General features: G+C 40.7%; 1 long non-coding RNA gene across 2 annotated transcripts; it reads left to right on the plus strand.

Annotated features, from left to right (window-relative positions):
• The first annotated feature begins 24 nt into the window (after positions 1 to 24).
• LOC109144876 lies at positions 25 to 12,005 on the plus strand. Of its 2 annotated transcripts, none has more exons than XR_002045912.2 (3): positions 25 to 2,049; positions 11,481 to 11,599; positions 11,670 to 12,005. It is a non-coding gene; the product is annotated as an uncharacterized LOC109144876 (long non-coding RNA). The 2 variants fall into 2 exon arrangements; XR_002045913.3 differs by lacking the exon at positions 25 to 2,049 and adding an exon at positions 5,067 to 5,486.
• The last annotated feature ends 8,846 nt before the right edge of the window (positions 12,006 to 20,851 follow it).

Below are 20,851 nucleotides of genomic sequence, written 5' to 3' on the forward strand. Positions count from 1 at the left end.
CCGGAGCGCGGCAGGCGTGGGGCAGAGGTGTCGGCGCGGCTCCGCCCCGGCTTGGCGGCTCGCCCGCCGGGACCGCGGGCTGCTGAGGCCCGTGCCGGGGTGGTTTTTTGGCTGCGCTCAGCCCGTCGTGCCCCGGGTGCGCTCCCGCCGGAGGAAAGGGGCTGGCTGGGAGAGGCGCTGCCAGCTTCCCTCGACTCGGCCCCCGTCGCCAGAGGCGGCGATCCCCTCCCTCCCCCACCCGTGCCGCCCCTGCCTGCCCAGCCCTGCGTCTGGCACCCGCCCGGGGCAGGTGTGTGTGCGTGACCCAGCCCGCCCCTTCTCCGGGCTCCGCTCGCAGCGGGAGGGGCAGGAGTGGGGAGCGGCGCGGGGCCGCGCTGCCCGAGGGGGGGCCGCGCTGCGGGGCCGCTCCCGGCACGGGAGATGCGGGGTGCGGCGGGGCGCTGGCTCTGCCCCGGGACCGCGCTTGCTGCTCGAGACAGTTTTCAGCGGAGTGCACTGTACGCGCCCTCTATAAAATGGGAGGCACTGACAGCCCCAGATAACCGAGGGACTTCACTGGGAGCAATACTTTAAAAAAAAAAAAATTTAAAAAATTTTAAAAATGTATCCTGGCTGACTGTATCAATTCCACTGGTTAGGGAAAAGTGCTGCTGCCAGTTCACTGTAGTGTGCTTACAATGGTTATAGTGTGCCATATAAAATCATATTCTCTCCTTACTGATGTATGGTACCTAACCATGAGACCAAGGAAGAGGCAAATGCTGTGCTTGGCAAGGCCCTGTCCAGTGCTAATTGCGTGGACAGATGAAAAGCCAGCGATACTTCATGTGGACGGACAGGTCATCCTGCAGGTCTCCATTTACATGCTTTGTTTCGTAGGTAAAGTCAGTGGAAGGGGCTGAGTATTTCTGGCTCTGCAGGACCAGTCTATGTATATAACTGTCTTAATAGGACCCTAATGTAACATACCTGTTTCTTTGTATGTTTGGGTTGAAATTTCTGTTCACTTTGGTTCTTACTGACCCAGTCAATAAGGCAGTAAAAGCAAAGCAAAGAAGGAAGGGGAAAGGATGGGGGAAGTATTTTCAAACACACAGCTGTGCACACATGTTCAGTCTATGTCTTTATTCCTAGGATGTTTTAATAAATCCCCTGACTTAACTTGCTAGTCTGTATGGCTTTAAAAAAGCAAATTAAGACACCAATCTGAAGCCCTGAAGGGTATGACTCAGTGACATAACAATAAATTTTAGTATCTCCTGCTAAGTAATTACACCATATCATGTCACAACAAGGTATTGTTGAAATACTATCATGTAGCTCATATAGTGTCAATTTTTTTATTATAAGCCTGTAAAATAAACAGAATGCTGTGTTACACACATGGGCATAAAATACTTCATTAAGGCTGTGAAAAGGAGTTGCTGTAGTTTTCTTGCATGAACATGCTCAAGATAAAGTAGGTACGTCCCAGTTTGCGTTCTTTTATTCTGGGAATTAGCAGAGGTTAAACAGCTAACTGGAACCCTTAGGTCAGAGGCAGAACTGTTTTGATGTCAAATAATGAGAAATGCCAAAATATTTAGTAGTAGCCAGCATGCTGCTCCTGGTGAAGTCACTGGTTTTCTTGCTATTATCTAGCTCTGGCGTCAGGTGAACCTGTTTTAATCTGGTATAGTTTTACTGTCTTCTTGTGAAGTGGAAGAGGAGAGGGAGGATCAAGAATGATGCTTTTGCACTGATTGTACACCTCTCAGAATTTTTTGCCTTCCTGTGTTCTTTTTTGGCTAGTTCAAATTCTGAAGGGAGCAGAATCTTACTGATTTTAGTGGAAATTGAAAAACCAGAAGGGAGAAGCTGGGAGAAGAGAGAGTCCTTGCCATCTGGTTAGCAGACCCAGCAGTTTTAACCAGGTCTGGAAGTGTTTCTAGATCAAAGGGCTGGTTGATGGCAGCCCTTAACATCTTCCAGCACAACACCTCTTCCATCTCTGCTCTAACCATCATCCCCACAGAATGCTTCTGTCTCAAAATGGAAGGAAGAAAAGTGGTATGTAAGTCCTTGGTATTGAAAAAAAAAGGAATAATGCTGCTCGGGTGTCCTTTGGTTTGTAGCACCTGCCATGAGCCCTTGCAACAAGGTGCAGCATTTAACATGATGGGGCCTTGAGGATCCATAATCCCAAGCATTAGGAAGAGTGTTGGCACGTGCAACTTTCTGGTATAAGCAGACAGGAGGTGTTATGTAGAGTGGGTTGAGGGGAACGTATGGATCTCTGGTGTGAACAAATCAGTATTAAAATGTTAAATGAAAGGGTATAATATGTTCAGATGTCTGTTAAAAGCCCAAATCCAGCTATTTGTCAAAATGAACTCTTGCTACATTCAGCTAAATTGCCACTGTGATAAATGTGACGGTTCTGTCACATTTCTGACATATTCTGCTTCCCAAAAATCAGTTAAAAAAAATAAAAGAAATACTTAAGAATTCTGTGTACTTTTTAATTCCTAAATTCAACTTCAGGTTATGAGGTGAATTGGAAGTAGTTTGCTGGATCCAAGCAATACAATTGTTAAGCTGGCATTTCTTCCAAGTTGTTCTGTGTTACAAAATGTAATAGATGTATATTCAGTGAGTGGTATTTATGCAGGGAAAATGTCCATTGCAATCAGTGGGCTTTTTCCTTAGTCTACAGATACATGTTTGAAGGTTTTGGAGATCTGTGTATAAACTTACTGTGTTCTGCAGAGTTTCAGGTCAGATAGTCACCTCACACATCTAGTACTCACTGAACAGCTTCTGGAAGGAAGGAGTGAGAGGTCATCACATAGCCAGGAATATTCATTACTTTTGTTAAACCCCATTCACATTTTGGAAGAACCATAAATTTCACACTTAAAATGCTATTAATTTATTGCACCCCAAATGTTTAATCTCCACAGTATGGTGAGGATACATGCTCTAAGTCCAAGCTGTTAGAAATGTAGACGTTGAGGCAGTATGAATTTGAATAGAAGCTTAAATGACTTAAAAGCTTAGGTATGTTTGCGCTGCAGTCACAGACATACCTGAGCTGGTTTAAAACTAGTCAGCTGGGGAACTGGTAGCAATCTAGCTGTGGCAGTGTGGACCTTGTAGCTGGAAAACATGCCCAAAAAGCTAGGTAAATACTTGAGTGGTTAGGCTGGCCTGAGCTCAATGGCCAGGCTACTACCAGTGCCCAAGACAGGTAATTTAAAGCTTGCCTGGCTGTATGTACACAGTATTGCAGTCACATCACTTGTGACTATAGCATAGACATCTCCTGTGAATCCTGTGACTCAGCCTTGTCTTCTGGCAGATGGTTCCCATGCTGTTCTGGGAGTTTTGTGGCTACCATGGGAAAGGACTTTGAAGGTATTTAAAAGCTCTCAGCACAACGTAAGATGCGCCTTCATTGCATTCAAACTTCCCATGTTGTAACGGTGGGCTCTCATCTTGTGGCCACTTGAGCACGTGAGCAACCTGTGAGTCAATCTGCATGTCTGCATAATTGGGACCTTCTTGTTTGCTTGGAGGAAGGGCAAGGCAAGGGTGAGTAGCCAGGCTTCCTGGCTCTGTCATCCAGGTGTGGACAAGAGGAAACCACTGGAGGAGCTTGGGCAGAACTGGTATTGAGGTGCATGGGGCCTAGGGCTGTGGCTACTGTGTGAACCCCTCCCTGCCCCCCTCCTGCCCACACGTGGATGATGAGTCTTGCTGCCTGACCTGGCCGAGGTTCCTCCTCCTCCTCCCTGTCCCTTCCTGTGGCCCTTGGACCAAGACAACTACTGTAGTTCCTCATCCCTGAAATGAATACATATTTTGTGCAGAAACAAATTTCAAACACCACAAAACAAGGTTCTTTTGTGTTCACCGCCTCACACAAGGAAAGGATGGATGACTGCTCTTTCTAGTTAAAACCACCAAGTCACACATGACTGCTTTTAACAAAAATCAGCCCTCTGAGGGCCAGCCCTCAAGCCCACTGCAGCAATCAAAATTACAGAGAAAACATGTGGGGACTGGGATGTTGTGTGTGTTCAATTTCTTGTTATATGTTGATGTTTTTAAGAACAGGCATGATTTTGTTTCAGGTGCAATGACTACTGAAGGCTGCTGAGCTTGAATTTTATTATTTGAAGTGTAGGAAGATGGTTGAATTTAGTAGTGATGTCCAAGATGTAGTTGAGAGACACTTGAAGTTTTCATAGCAGAAAGAATAACAACAATTTTGGATGCAGGAGCAGATATGTATGTGTGAAGATTGATGGGTTTGGAGACCAAATCTTCATCAAGCTTATGATGATGGATGACGTTATAATTGAGAATGATCTTGTCTAGGTGCCCTGTCTCTTAATACTGTTCTTGAGCTTTATTTCTCTAATTATGTTTTTCCTCAGTAGTGGGGCTGGAATCTCTCCTCAGAGTATATAACAGGAAACAGAAAGATGATGTGGTTCTTCTCTCGTGCAAAAATATATGCAGTCAGTGGTTTGGTTATAAAAGGTTTGTTGCTTTTAGTCTATGTTCAGTGTTCCTTCCCAACAGAAAGCAATGGAAAACACATGGATAAGAAGTGAGTTACTCTGTTGACTTTTACTGTATAATGATTTGTTCTGTGTTCCAAAATATGCTCTGGAAGTCTTGAAATGATGGTGTATTGTGTTTGCATGGCCAGGTTTTGTTAGTGGGGGACTACAGAGGTGGCTTCTCTGAGAAGCTGCCAGAAGCTTCCCCCATGTCCAGCAGAGCCAATGCCAAATGGCTCCAGGACAGCCGTGCTGCTGGCCAAGCCTGGGCCAATTAGAAATGGCAGTAACGACTCTGTGATAACATATCTAAGAAGGAAGAAAGTTATTGTGCAGATGTAATTGCAGCCAGAGAAGAGTGGGGCAAGAATATGTGAAAGGAACAACTCTGCAGACACCCAGGTCAGTGGAGCAGGAGGAGCAGGAGGTGCTCCAGGCACCGGAGCTGAGATTCCCCTGCAGCCCGTGGTGCAGACCATGGTGAAGCAGCTGTGCCCCTGCAGCCCATGGAGGACCACGGGGATGCTGAGATCCACCTGCAGCCCGTGGAAGAGTCCCACACTGGAGCAGGTGGATGCCTGAGACAAAGCTGTGGCCCCCATGGGAGACTTGTCCTGGAGCAAGGTCCTGGCAGGGACCTGCAGACCCATGGAGAGAGGAGCCCATGCTGGGTCAGGTTTGCTGGTAGGACTTGGAACCCCTTGGGGGACCCACGCTAGAACAGCCTGTCCTAGAAGGACTGCACCCCGTGGAAGAGTGACCTGTGTTGCAGCAGCCTGTGGAGAACTGTTGCCTGTGAGATGGACTCAACACTGGAGAACTGTCTCCTGTGGGAGGGAGCAGGGGAAGGACTGCTTTCCCTGAGCAGTGGCAGAAGCAACGTGTGATGAACTCATAATCTTCATTGCCTGTCTCTCTGCGCTGCTGGGAGAGGAGGTAGAGCTGGGAAGGAGGGAGGGGTAAGGGAATGTGTTTTTAAGGTCTTATGTTACTTCTCATTATCCTGCTCTGATTTTGTTAACAATAAATTCAGTTAACATCTAAAATTCAAGCCTGTTTTGCCCATGACAGTATTTGGTGAGTGGTCTCTCTCTGTCCTTAACTCATGAGCCCTTCGTGGTATTTTCTCTCCCTTGTCCAGCTGTGGAGGGGAACGATAGAGCAGCTTTGGTGGGTGCCTGGCATCCAGCCAGGGTCAACCCATGGTAGATGGGAAATTGAGGGAAGTAATTCTGCTCTTTGCTATTCTCAGAAAATCTTATAAGGCATCAGTTAGATAGAAAGTGGAATTGTTAACGGATCAAAGTTGACTTTGCTGTGCAAAAAGTAACTTAGATGTGTCTGTTTATGTCTACTAAGAGTCCATATCATGTAAAAGTCATTTGACTTTGCTCAGTTAAGCAGCTCAGTGGAGTAGTGCCAGGTTACTCCTAGGGGAAAACCAGGTCTTGGATCTTCCAGGAGATAGTTACGGCTATCTAAGTGCAGTAGTCTATAGTTAAAGCTGCTAGACCTTCAGTTATTACTTATTTGCTTGACTGATGGGAAAATATATACATTTTAAGCTATTTTCTTGAGGAGTTTTTTTGTTTAATTTAAGAATTTATTTCCCTGTTTTGTTGTGTTTTATTATGCATGGCTTTATATAACTTGAGTAGGAGACAGATTGATCTTTGGCAGTTTCATATATCCAGAGATCACAGGTTTTTATGTGTCCTGCAAGAATGGAGGAACAATTTTGGGTTTAATTTGGCCAATTGTCTTAAAATATGGAGGATGTTAACACTCCTTTCACATCTGGGGACTTGGTTTGCCTGTGTAGTTTAGGATATACTGTCAGGAATTAGAGTCCAGTTCAGGTCTGATGTAACTCTATTGACTTACTGGAATTTCCACAGTCACAAATGACTCATAATGCTCAATATTTAAAAACAAACTCCAAAAGCATGCAATTTTGGGAAACAATGTTTGGTTTGGTTTGTTGTTTTGGCTTTTTTTTTCCTTGCAAAGCTGGTATTGTATGAAAAAGATATACTAGAAGAATTTGAAAAGTTAATGTAGAACTAAAAAATGTTGTACCTCTTTTATGCTAATGTTATTGAATGCTTACTGAAAAGTTAGCACATTTCTTTGCTGAATTGTGAGGCCATGAAATGACTTGTCAGACAAAATGTAGAATTTAATGCATTTGACTGAAGAATGTACTGAAATTGGTAAAATATTGGTTCCTTCTCTTGCTGTTTGAAAGACCTTTGCAGACTCTGACCAGTTTGAACTAGCTACCATCTTTAGTTGATTTGTGTAAGTTAAAAATATCACTGTATAAAAAAAGTATTTCAGTAAAGGCTGTGACATCCTGGAGAAGAAATGTTGTCAGGAGACCTAAGAGCAGCCTCCTGAGCATTGGACATTACTGAGGAGCACACTGTGGAAATGGGAGACAGTGGTTTCCTAAAAATGAGGGAGTGGGGGAGGGGAATTCTAGCCAAAATGAGAATAAACATTGTTTTGTTGTGAAGTTTTGGAACAAGTTGCCCAGAGAGGCTCTGAAATGTTTTTGAAAGGTTTTCAGGATCTGACTGGAAAAAGTCTAGAGAAATCCGTTCTAAACTCAGAACCTGTTCTGAACAGGAGTTTGGACTAAACCACCTCCTGAGGTCCTTTCCAGTCTGATCAACCGTGTGATTCTTTGCTTTTGCATTAAGTACCACTGTTCGGGGAAGATAAGGATCATTATGTATACTTTAAAATCAGGCTGTTCATGGCAACTTCTAGCTATAAAATGTTGTGCTTGTTAGAAAGAAAACCTGAATGAGAACAAATTGCAAGTTAAAATTATCATAATGCAACAAAGTAAAGGAATAGCCAGTGGCTACTGTCTTACATACCTGTATGTAGTACTATATGCTCCAGCAAGAATGGCATCTGTTGGTTAAAAGCTGAGAACAAGTGCTGTTCCCTATTTTAACCAGCAATAATATTATTTTTTATTTTACTGCATGTTCTAAGTATTAAAAGCAAAAAAAAAAAATTCTAGGAAAATACATAATTTCAAAAGTTTTAGAAAATTTTATCAGCATGTCTATTTTTTTTTAACGTAACTTCTGTTTTCATGATATTCGAAATTACTTTTGTAAGGCAATGATATTTAGAATTTCAGTGTATATAAAAAAAAGATTAAGGGGTGATATCAACTATAGTGTGAAATATATACCTCTTCTATGAAATTTAATTTCTTTGCCTTCTACACAGATAGCTAATAATGCCATTATTGATCCACCTATTTTAATGAAAAATTATTTGACAGAAAATTTTTAATTACATACTTAGAAATACAGTTTCTGCAGTAAGGAAAATATATGTCTCTATCTGCAGAGCAAAATTCTATACTCATAAATTAATGGGAGAAAATGCCTGTTTGATGACTATTGCTTTGACCACCTGTACCTCACATGTCCAACTACAGTATGAAGGCTAGATGAAATTTCACTTATACAGTATGGGTATATTGAGACAGTACAGCCAGCAGAAACTTGAGGTGAGGATTATCTTGTAGGTCTGGTTTTTCATCCTAGCTAGGGTGTGTAACCTTAATAAGTAAGCCAAATAATTACTTATTTACAGATTCAGCAAATAGTAAGGTCACACTGGCATTTCTGAGCAAAGAACGACACTGAACTGATTGGTTAAAGTGGCCTGAATTTGTTTGAAATACTCCAGTAGTAGTTATATTTCAAGCAAAATCCTATGGGATTGTAAAAGAAAAGGTAGTCGGATAGAAGGGGATGTGGCATTCAGAACATCCAAAGTCATGGAGGGGGGGTTACTACATAGGTATCCTGTCCACAGCTCAGTTTATGGTTCAGGATTTCATTAAGAAAGTGAGTGACATTAAAATGATGTGAAAGTAAAGAAACTATTTCACAATATGTGCAAGTCTTTCAGTTGTTCTCATAGCTTCTCCACTGCAACAGGAAAAGCATTTGTACAGAATATTTTGCCAAACACTTTCAAAATTTTTCATTAATCAGATAAAACAATCACCAGAAAAACATCTACCAGTCTAAGCTTTGAGGGAAAACTCACCATTTCTGTTCCTTAATCTACATCACTTCATGCTAGTATTACGTTTTCAAAAAAGACCAGGTTCTTTTTAAGTCCTCGGGTTTTCAGTGTGCATCTCGAAACAGTTTTGAAGGAATCAGTTTGTCAAAAATTGGGAGCCATGGTTCAGCTGCAGCTGGTAACTAGGTACGACACAGCTGCTTGCTGCGCCCTGGCCCCCAGCGTGATGGGGAGAAGAATTGGGGGAAAAAGGTAAAACCTGTGGGTTGAGATAGGAACAGCCTAATCATAGGAATAAAATATAATAATAATAATATTATAGTAATTGTAATGAAAAGGGAGGCAACAAAAAGAAGAGACAGCAAAATAAAACCTAAGAAACACAAATGATGAACACTATAATTGTTCATCACCTGCTGACGAATGCCAGGCCTATCCCTGAGCAGCAATTCACCCCTCCCCCACACAGTTTGTATACTGAGTGTGGCACTCTGAGGTATGGAATATCTCTTTGGCCACTTTGGGCCAACTGTCCTGGCCATGCTCCCTCTGTTCTTCTTGTGTACCACCTTGCTGGCAGAGGATGGGCAGCTGAAAAGTCCTTGACTTAGAGTAAGAACTGCTCAGCAACAACTAAAACATCAGTGTGTTATCAACATTATTCTCATACTAAATCCAAACCCCAGCCCTGTACCAGCTATTAGGAAAAAAAATTAACTCTATCCCAGCCAAAACCAACTCCCAGGACAGTAGGGGAGGCAATACATCATAGAAATTGTTCTCTGTTGGCATTTCTCGAGGCAAACAGGGCTTTTTAAAATTTGGTTGGTTGGTTTGTGGGGGTTTTTTTTAAGGATTTTATTTTATTTTATTTTATTTTATTTTATTTTATTTTTGGTAACAGAAGGAGGAAATAGAATTGAAATGTCTGTATATATATATATATATCTATGCACTACAAGCACTGGAGTCAGGACCTCCTACTTGCTTTCACAGTGGTGGATCATTTACTATCCCTCTTTGTGTTTACATGAACCCTGTTTTTTAAATGCAGTGGACCTGTATCTGACCTGTTCTACATGCTTTGGGAAAAATCTACTAACTTAAGTGTATACTTATTTCAAATGGTGTTGGAGACTTTTTCATGTACAGCACTCTACTCATAGGTTGTGAAGTGTATCTAAATGGCCTTTATTTAATTAAAAGCTCCATATGGGTTAAAAGCTCTGGTATCAGTATAATTGGCAGTGACATAGAGCTGTGAGATATAAAACTGGGGGAGCAGGTATATGCGGGAAAGCTGAAACAAGGCTTCTGTTCACAAAATCTGCTAGCCTATATTACCACATGATGTTGATTAATTCTTACTTCTGGTCCTAAATGGCTGTGCCTGATGTCTCTGTCTCATTGGGCTCTCTCCCTGTTTCACTAAAGAAGCAGCAGCATCTGCACTGGTTGTAAAGCGAGCATTTGTAGCAGTTTACAAGAAAGGCAAGATTACAACGGACACTAATTTGGGCATTTGGGCTTTTTATATGCCTGGGATGCAGGGAATTTCCATTTCAGCTCTTCTTCAGTCCTTTTCTTTAGACTTTGATGACAAGCATCAGATACTCACTAAGGGAATTTCTCTTTGCTGCAGCTCTGTGAAATAGGGAAGCACGATCACCACTTTCAGGAAACTGGTAGTGTGGGTCAGGAACCGTGAAAATCACAGTGTCTGAATCAGTAGATACTCTGTTAAATGTTCAAATGCCTATCTCAGTTTGGAAGTGCGGACTTAGGCTTCAATGTTTCAAGAGGTCAAGAGCTGAACCTCACTTTGTTGAAAACATTGGGAAAGCAGTGCACCATCCTTCCCCTCTTACATGCAGGTGTCCATTTGGAGTTCAGTTGTATTTAGTGGAGCAATAGAGAATTTCTGGGCTTTGAGGATAGTGGACTTTTCCTAAGTAATTTCCTAAATTATGAACATGATGGTGAAAAAGCCAAATTAATTTATGAGTTGGTTTAGAAACTTCTTTTTTCCTACCATATGATAAAGAAATATTCATGAGTAATAGAAAAATGCCTCGGGCCATGAGCATATTACCGTGGTTAGGTAACATTGCTCAGAGTTTGCTCTGAGGAAACTGGTGATTTTTGAACTGTGCTTATCCAGCCACCACCAGAGATCTTGGGCACAGAGACGGCAATGACACAACAACTGACTAGCTCTGCTTTTTGGGCTAGTTAGCTGGTGTGCTAACTACACCACTGACACCCTGGGCCTAGGCTTAGCTTCTTCCAAAGTTGTTGGTTTCTGTGCACATCACTGTCCTGAATAGTCCAGACAAATGCAATGTACCTTCATTCCTGTTTCCAAGCTGTGGAACGTCTGCTAGTACATGTCGCTGTCTCTCTCTGAACAAAATCTGCTGTTAGCCTTTCAATATTTCTTATGACTGTCCTATGACTAGTTTCACCCAGTCATTCCCAGATGGTTCAGCCATGTTTTGTCCCTTATGGGCCTCAGGGCAGGCACACAGCCCCCCAGACCTGGAGAGAGGTGTGAAGGGTACCTTTCCCTCCCAGCATTTTTGCACCAAATGTTCTCTGCGTCAGATTTGCGCAGGAGGGTGTTATGTCCCTCCAGACACCCTTACCCTCGCCTCTGCAGAGGCGGGTTATGTAACTTTGTAAGGCTAAATTCCAGTATCTATAGTAACATTTAAACAGAAATAAACCAGTTCCCAAACCAGGAAAAAGTTACTGAAAACTATCCAGAAATTAGATTTTACCTCTCCTGGGTCACATCAAAACATGGGTTGTTGGATCTATATAAACTGTCAATGAAATCCTTTTCCCTACTATGTCCTTTCACAGTATGCAAGAGAGATGGAAGAGAGGAAGAGATCTTTAGAGAGGAGACGGTTGACCTGGAAGAGGAACAGGCATAGCCATGTGGCACTTTCCAAAGATCCAAAGATGCTTTCAGAAGCTTGGTAAGAGGGTTTTAGTAGGGATGGGTGTGGGAAGAGTCGTGGGAATGTTAATAATGGCTGCCTTTTAAAGGGTGTTGGTGCTGGGAGAACACTGCTGCTCATGTGCATGTTGAAGAGTTTGTCTGGGATGTCTGAATCACATGGGACTAAGAAGAACAAGATTAGGAGAACATGAGGATGGCTTTTCAGTTTACTCTCCTCTGTCTACAATAAAGGCATGCTCTCCTCAGGCTTCTTTGGATCCCTTATGAACAGCAAAATTATTCCTGTAGTGAGCACCTCTCAAAGGAACTGCTTTGGCAAAACCTCACCAGTAAGGCATGGCAAAAGCAGATTCACATCAGTGAAGAAATTCCACCTTTGGTAGAAGTTATTTAGAAATACCATCATAAAAATCTGCTGTAAAAATTCTGAACCATAATTTCTTAAATAAATTAAAGTTTTATTTACAAATAAAATATTTTCTACATAAACATGCTGTATTTATTTCTGCAGTTATCAAATCTGTTCTGTCATCTCTTTGGGGCAAAAAGTATCCAAAGTCTTCCTTTGGCCTCTTCCATTGTGCCTGCTGCCATGTCTCCTCTTTATGAAGCAGTGGCAGAGTACATCTGGAGAGGGCAATATATTGTGCATAATTCTAATGAAAGGCCTGGACAAACTGCTACTGGTCAAGTGTGTATTCAATGAATAGCTGAAAATTTAGAATTTGGGATTTGTGGAGTCTCCAGTTTTGTACAGAATATATGTATTTTTCTCGGATAACACTAATGGCTCTTACTTTTAATGCAATTTTCAACTTTTTGGTTTTTTGTTCTTCTATGCTTGAATACTTGACTTTTTCAAAAGAAACATTATATAATTGTAGCATTATAATCTGCCACAAAGTTTCATCTCTTTTTGGAGTCTTCTTATGGCAAGTAAGAACTATAAACTCATAATACAGAAGTCTCAAATCAGAGCTTGACTTATTGGGTTTCAGAGATGATCATAAAATATGTCAGTTATTTAAGATGTAATGTGAAAATAGAAAAGGTGTTTTAATTTAAGAGTCAAGCTATCAAGCTTTAAGGAAATACTATTTTGAAAAATAGGACAGGTAAAATAACATTCATTTTCAAAACAGTTGAATTTTATTATCTTAGGGAAATAATTATAGAACTCAAAATACAAATGATTGTTTCTCTCAAAAAGGTCTATTAACTTGATTTAAAATTTGCCACTAAGTCTGAAATGTTTAAGCTCTCAAATCTTCCAAAGAAAATTGTTGCAAACACCAGTCCTTTGGAGCTGAAAGTTCTCAGAAATAAGCACTTGAGAAAGTTAGAACCTCTTATATGGCCACCATCAACATAGAGAAGTCCTCAGTGACATGCTCTTTCCCCAGTACTCCAGAAACCAAGACCTACTCAGTTAATAAACTAGCTTTTAGTTACATGAATAATTAATAAAAATATCATCAATCCATTTAAACTTTATTAAGCAGTTATGAACAGGGCTGGGGAAGAGAGTTAAAGGCAAATAGAAAAAGGATCAGATGTGAATACTTTGACCACAAAGGTTATAAATCTTTCTTCAGGTGTACAAAAAACCAAACCTAACAATAGCAATCTTGGCAGGTAGTAGTGAAGAACTGGGAGGATCAGAAATTCTAGAGTGAAAAATCAACATACACACCCAGTGGACCAAATTCACCCATGTGCTAACAGCCAGCAACAGCCCATTTAATGCATAAATCCTATTTGCATCCTTAAGTTGCAATAAAAGTTTAGGAGTAATTTCAAAGACACTTGAGGAGAGAGAAATTTAGTTTTGTGAAGTCTCCTACATTCTACAAGGACTTGTGTATGTGTCTAACCTAATATACTGCATATATTTCTGGTATAATAATTAATAATGTGTAAACTTAAAATGCTGGCTGTAAAGGTTAGGAAGAATTGGAACCTAAGCAAAGGAATGTAAGATATTAAGAATAAATCATAAAGTCTGTCTCTTTAAGTATGTCAGCAGTAATGGAGTAGTTAGTGTAGGCACAGGGCTTTATATATCAAAACCATTGTATGAACAATGGCCCAGATTCTAAATGCCAGTATGTCAATGGTTCCGAGGAAATGCAAGGGCCTGCTTTGATAGCGTTTCTCTTCACTCAGCTTTGTGTGTAAGAGAGTCAACTCTTTTTTTACCTCCTATAGTTTACAGATGAAGTAGCATGAGGGGGTAAGACCAGCAAAATATTCAGTTCTTAGTTCTGAAGTAATTAGACACAAATCTTGAAAAAACAGTGATTCTGTGAATACAGTCACTTCAGCTGTGCTGCACCAAGAAGTTATTTGTCCCTGCATATTTAGCATAAGATATCCTTGGGTGTGCCCAGTGATAACTGTAATTGAGAGAGAGCAAAGCACCGCAGGTCCCTTTTTATGCCAGTGGCTCTCACACTGAGGAACCTTGAAAACTCTCTTGTTTCACACAGGCTATCTGTGGAATTCCTGCCATCTATGTGCAATGAATTCAGACTGAGGTCTTAGTACTGGCTTCCTTCAATCGAGTTTTGTTATGCACTTGGCATGCTTTCACACCCAAACCTCCCATCTGCAGCCTGCACCTGCATTGCTCAATATTTAACTCAAAGATCTCTGAACTTCCTGGACCATTAAGGTGTCTCTCTGTTTGCGGCTTGCTGGTGCGGCTGTTGCTTACCATAAGAAGGGAGTTTAAATGCAGTACACCAATGTCGTTTTCCAGTTTCCTCAGTTTTGTTTCTGCTCACTGAAAAGAGCTCCTGTCTGGCATGCTGCAGCTTTTCTTTGGCATGAAGCATGGGGCATGAAGAGCAGAGTGTAGCATTTACAACCTGAAATTAAAATGCTATTGCTTTGCATTCTTACATTTTCTGCACAGTAGCAGAGTGAGTGCAGGGTGTACTGCTGTCTTTACCACAAACAAACCCACTATTTTCTGCTCTCAGCTACTGAACTATTTGAAAAAGAGCAATTCCTTTGTCTTATGACTCTTTCTGATAAGCTGGCAATAAGAATTGTGGACTCCCATGCAGCCTCTTGTATGACACATCTGGGCTTCTCCATGACAGGCACTCCACATTCAGCAGCTCAATGGATTAGAGATACAGTAGGTATTTGCCCAGTGATTTTACAACTACATTGCACCACAAATTATTCACCCTGGCTTTATAGCCATACCTCTCCCTTCCTGATCTTGTCAGTCTTTTCAGAAGGCTAAGTCCAGCATGATAAAGTGAGAGATATCTCTTTGGAGTTCCCCTGTAGGTGCATACAAATTTCTGGGGAGCTGTGTACTTAGTAAGACCAAATATTTCAAAATCAAGAGTTACTCCTAAAAATGATAAAATTGTGTGTGTGCACATGCAAATACTTCTGGGTACACTCAAATATGTGTGAATGTGTATATTATTACAGATCCACACATAGTGGCTTGCATAACCTAAGAACTTGAAGGTTCACAGGTCTGACTTTTATGTATGGAAGGTGACATAATACTTGTGAAGGCTCGAGGTCTGCTCTACACTAGAAAGTATGTTTGGAGCTGGCAAGCCTTCTACAGTTATGATCAGAGGAAAGATTGCTTTTGTTCATATCCCTTCTTTCCTGGGAAAAATACCCAAAAATCAAACCAACACTTTCCTGGTACGACTGTGTCTCCACTGGAATTTTACTGAATCCAGAGCAGTAAAGTATCACTTAGAACTGCTCTGGATGTGGAACCTGACTGCTCTCTTCAAGCTGGCTTGAAGGGGTTAGGGGGTATGGACTGGCCACCCAGTGACAGAAAACCCTTTGTGTGTGACCACTTTTTTCTAGGCAAGGCACTACAAGCAATTAATAATCCGTGTAAAACTGCTGTTGATAAGTTTGCAGGCAACAAGAAGAAAGTTGTTTGTTGAAAGAGGCAGGGTTTAATGCTCTTAGCACAGGATTGTGATTGAAGATCTCCTGTCTTTATCTTGTGACTTTGACAGTGATTGTCTGTCTTTTGATAGATATTCTCTATGTGCTTCTATTTACCTTCTCTGAAATGGGCTACAAAGTTTTACTTAGCTTTTAAGAGCCAGAAATAATTAGTTTCTTTTACAAATACTGTCAAGACATAAACCATCAATCTTCAGACTCATCTACCTTTTGTTTCTGAGTATTAGGTGTCCTAGATATGCATTCAGAGGAGAGAGACCTCTCCAGAGGGTAAGACCTCCCCATGTGTCAGTGTAGGTAAAGGTTTTTCTTCTAAAAGAAATCTCCCTTTTCCAGCCATTATAGAGATAATCTAAATTATTGACTTAGGCTGACTTTTTAATGGCTGAGGTGAAGTGAAATGGACTCCATCCTAGACAGTTAATTGTTGTTTATAGACTGTGAAGAGAAGGCAGAGTTTGTGCTTCACATCTCTGGCCTCTGAAATGAAAAGACCTGCATAAATGAGGCTGATGAGTGTTTCACAAGGGAACCGAAAAAGAAGCATTCTAACCCAAATTTGAAACAATTTAAGTAAAATCTTCCATCAAAGCTGAGTTGTTTCCATGAATTAGGTGGAATGGTCTGCAGGGCTGCTTGGAGCTTTCAAGTGGAATTGGAACACAGGATCACGAAGTATTTCAACAGCTCAGGTGGCTGGCTAGGGAAGAGAAGCTACAAGGCAAGAAAAATAGCTGTTATAGATATTATCACTGCTAGGGAGCAAGGCCAGTGCAATAGTCCAAGTGCAAGCCTGCTACGTCACTGGGAAGCTAAACAGAGGGAGAGAGTTTTAGGCCATCCATCCGAGTGGACCAGCAGAGACTCAGAAGTGCTCAGAAGTGACCTCAGCTCCAGGAGGCAGAATGCCAGCCACATTACTAACACAGTCTCCTTCGCCAGCTGAGCTTTTTGGCAACGCTGGTGTCAGCAAAGCAAAACACGGCTTAATGAGATTGCAGAAGGAATGACAGGCGATGGCTGGAGGTGGGCAAAACTTCAGTAGACAATAGCTGCAGTTTCACCATGTGGTGACAAGGTTGCAGATAGACCAGAAAGTGACCCCTGGGTGGGACCACCTCATTCAACAGAAAGGTGGTCTTTGATGAAAACAGGCTGAAGTCAAAAACCAGGCTTGTAACACTCCAGGATTCACAGTTCATGTTAACAAACTGGCCTCTTCCTGAAAGCCAAAATTTCCAAATCCTGGCTGCTTCAACACTGCTAGTCTCTCCCACAGTCCTCTAGGTTTACTGCATGTTCCATGCTCTCTGAGTGCTTGTGCTCAATGTGAGGCAGTTTGCAGCAGGGCTGTGTCGCTGGGAACCACTCGGCAGAGGAGCCTGGGCAGGGATGAGACCCCACACAGCACAGTCTGGGTAACCGATGTACTGGAAGCTGCTTTTAGCGGGGACAACTACTGGCAGCATGTCTGTAGCCATAGCAAGCCAGGGTGATTTCAGGAAAAGAGTAAACATGAGTAACACTTGCCTGACAGCTCTTGATTTAAATTAAAAAGTGATTTTGAGGTGGTAGTACCTGTCAGCTATTGCAATCCTTGAAACATTGGTGATGCCTAGTGTTCTATGGATGGCTGAACCCCATTAAACTTATAGGTTATACCTATAGGATTAGTACCTATTAGGTAGGATGATACAATTCAAAAAGACATTTTGGATCATCAAGTCTGTGTCTCTCCTGTTGCAGACAACTGTATCATACAGTCCCTCTCACTAGTTAGTTGTGTCTCTCTGTAAAGCAGTTAAGTTTCTATTTCCGCTAATTGTCTGTTTCAGAAACGAGGTTTTTTGCTGGTTAAGAATCTACATTATCGTACAAATATCAGAATTCCAATTTCCATCAAGTGTCAGCATTATCCAATAGCTGAAAAAGTTATTTTAGCTTTCTGATGTTATGCTTGATTCCATTTTCACTAATGACCTTTACTTCATTAGGTTAAACAAATGAGCCTATTGTATTTTCATGTATGGTAGCCTATACGTTCTTTGGCTCATGCCAGTCATCTGCACTGCTTTTGCATCCTGAATTCATCCCTTCTGAACGAGTGACCAGACTTGTATACAAAATACCTCAGATTTAGGTGAAGCAATGCACATTTCCATGAATATTGTTCCATTTTTAGTGGAAACATTTTGTCTGAAATATCCCAGGACCACATTACTTAGTTCATAATTACACTTGGGTCTAATGGGTTTCCTGTGGTCTTGGTATCCTCTGTTTTCTCTTCTGTGGTTTCATTTGATAACCTCCACCATGCTGCAGGAATCCTTGATTCTAATCCCTAAACACAGGAATTAATATTACATTTCATTTATTTTTAACCTACAGGAACATTTTGTTCAATGGTGAATTTATGAACTACTTAATTAACTGTCCCTGACTGATATCAATGCAGACAGTTAATGAATTCATTATTATTTTTATTTCACATAAACAAAAAATTTGGATGTACTCAGAGTGTGTGTTGCGTAATTTATGAGACCATTAACATTTGGGTGGGTTAAAAAAAAAGATAGTAGTAGTAATATTGAGTACTAAAGGGAAATCTTTAATTTAGATTTCTAAATCCTTATACCAATGGTGTACAATTTTACTAAATTTAATTGAGTTTCATAGTTTGTCCCTTTGCAGGAGGGAGAATGTATCTACTGCATTTTTCATTCCAAACACATTAAATAACTTTTCCCCTGATAAAACCACACCTTCCTTGTGCAAGGATAACTAAGCAATAAGACAGTTTGACCAAAGTTAGCTTAATTAATACACTTCTGCAATTCAAGTATGAGAGGCTTGCAGAAAACTAGCTGGTGAAGTTCTCCAGCCTACAGATGTGCAAGGGCCAAACATTACTTTTGGTGAAGGATAGTATGCTGAGTTGTACAAAAAATGGTTTTATGGTTTTTGTGCTGTTGGAATCACCAATATTTCTCTTGTTTATTTCTATAACAAATCCTATATTTTAGAATAAATATAGGAGGGTAAAGCTCAGGGATAGCATTTTATTTTAAGACAGTTTCCCTGGCTTTGAATGCTTGTTTTCTCAACTCTGGTTGTACTGATGGTATTATTTTTCTTGCCATCTCTGTGTATGCTTTATATACATAACATTCATGAAGATGCAAAAATATTACATGCAGTGCAAGAAAGGCTTATCCATTGTCTTTTTATTACTGGCAGTTCTTGAGAAATGGAAAACAGTGCTTGCTTTCTTTTTCATTCTTTTTAATTTTTTGCTCTATTTCAAGCTCAGAGATGGGGCCTTTGGGAACTATGACATTGTTTTTCCTACTTTGAGGAAAATGTAACTGTCATCCAGAAGTGCCTTATCTGCCACATTTCTCTCCCTGAAGCAATGTTTTATAGAAGTACTTGTTTATAACTGTAGAGGATCTTTGGCTACCACATACCCTCTGGCTTAAATAGTTATTCCTAGGAATCTGACCAGTCATACTTCTTTAAAAAGAAAAGCTGCCAGGTCATTTTGGTGCTAGCACTGTTTGAAAAACAAGATAAAAAGCTTTACAAAAAGAAATATTAACCAGACCAAAACAATGCCATAGTCTCCAGAAACATTTCATGCTCCAGGTGAGTTTGATGTTCACAAGAGAAGGACAAGTCTGTGGGTAAATAAGGAACTTTATTTTTTTTTCCCAGCTTTCAGTGTAGCAGATGACCAAAATCATGATCTTGATGTCCCTAGTGTCATACATTGTCTTTGCTCTGCCTCCAGTGGACTTTGTATTTTGGTTTTCTTTATCATCTTGGGTCTTTGGGATCTGTTATATACAAATACAAATTGTCTTCTTTTGGGTATTAAAAAGGTTGCTACAAAAACTGTTAGATATTAACGTTGGTTTGGATTTTCAAAGGCAGGAAAATGAGGTAGGTCCCCATAGGTAGCTAGGTCCACTAAATGCCATGGGAAATTTAACTGTTAAAAACAGCAATCCTTGCCACTGTAGGCAGGGTGCCCAGGTAAGTTAAGATATATCATGTATAGCATGCTAATAGTTAAATCCATAAATGTCAGCTGGTTCAGCTCTCAGGAGAATAAGGAAATTGTGGGTAAAATATAGCTACAACATTTGATAAGAATTAAAGTCTTTCTTTGGTTCTCTTTTTGCTGAAGAGGATCACAGATAGTCTTTTAAAAGAGGAATTATGATCAGAGGCAGGGAAAAAGGAAGAGCTGACTTGCCAGCTAACGCTCTGCTGCTCTAAAGATATGCATTTTTAAGTTAAAAATCAGAAATAGATTCGGAATTTATATTGTAGCTTGAAAAGAAAGAATGAAGAATGGATTTTTTTTTCCTACAGTAGTGACACATCCAGTTTCTCAGACTTTGAGCTAACCTGTACTGTTTTTGCAGAGATAGTGTCCATATCTGAAAATATCACTCCACACTTTTGGGTAAGCTATAAGCAACCGATAGTCCTGGAGGCCAGTCTGTGGGGATGAACTCTGGTGTCCCTGTGAAGCCTTAAGCTCAGAGGCTAAGAAAAAGAGTAATGACAGAAGTCCCTACAGGACAAGAACATAATTTTGCCAAGAGTAGCAGAAGAAATTGTAATGTTTAAACCAAAAATTAAATCTGAATAGCAGACATTTTTATTGAGCAATTGTACAGAGTTGAAAACAAAGGGATCTGTGTTTGCCCTCCCCTTTTTATGATTCTCTTTGAAGTTTATTTTCTGTTTAAATGAACTTGCTTACTTCCCAGAAATTCATTCCTCTTTCTATAAGTAGATTCATGAAGCAGAAATTATGTCTTCATGTTACACAAACTCCACACCCTTTGTGTTTTATTGCACTACCGGTAGTTTGGTCTTGTTCAGATGTTTGCTTGCGAAGGAGATACGGGGCTCTGGTTGTGATAGTAATTTATTACCTGTTTTATAGTTGCCATTTGGCCTCTAATTTTAAAGGTAACCTGAAATGTTTTCTTAGGAAATGTTTAGCCTTGGACTTGTGTACCCAGCCCTCTGGGATGCTCAACCGCCTCAAACTCTTCTGTGAGCACCAAGTACACTTAAATAACATTGGGGGCTGAACCAAATGCTGAATGTCTCACAAAAAGGAAAAGAAAACCGAGAAAGCTTCACCTTAATTTAACTTCTTCCACATCTTTCAAAAATTGTTAATGTTTTACCTTGGAAGATATTTCCCAGCATTTGCAGAGTGGGTAACTGTGCAGTTCACTATGTGAGCAGTCATCAACAAATCGCTGTGTCTGAGGCAGGAAGT

The sequence above is a fragment of the Corvus cornix genome, chromosome 4 (genome assembly GCF_000738735.6).
Source record: "Corvus cornix cornix isolate S_Up_H32 chromosome 4, ASM73873v5, whole genome shotgun sequence".
NCBI lineage: Eukaryota > Metazoa > Chordata > Aves > Passeriformes > Corvidae > Corvus > Corvus cornix.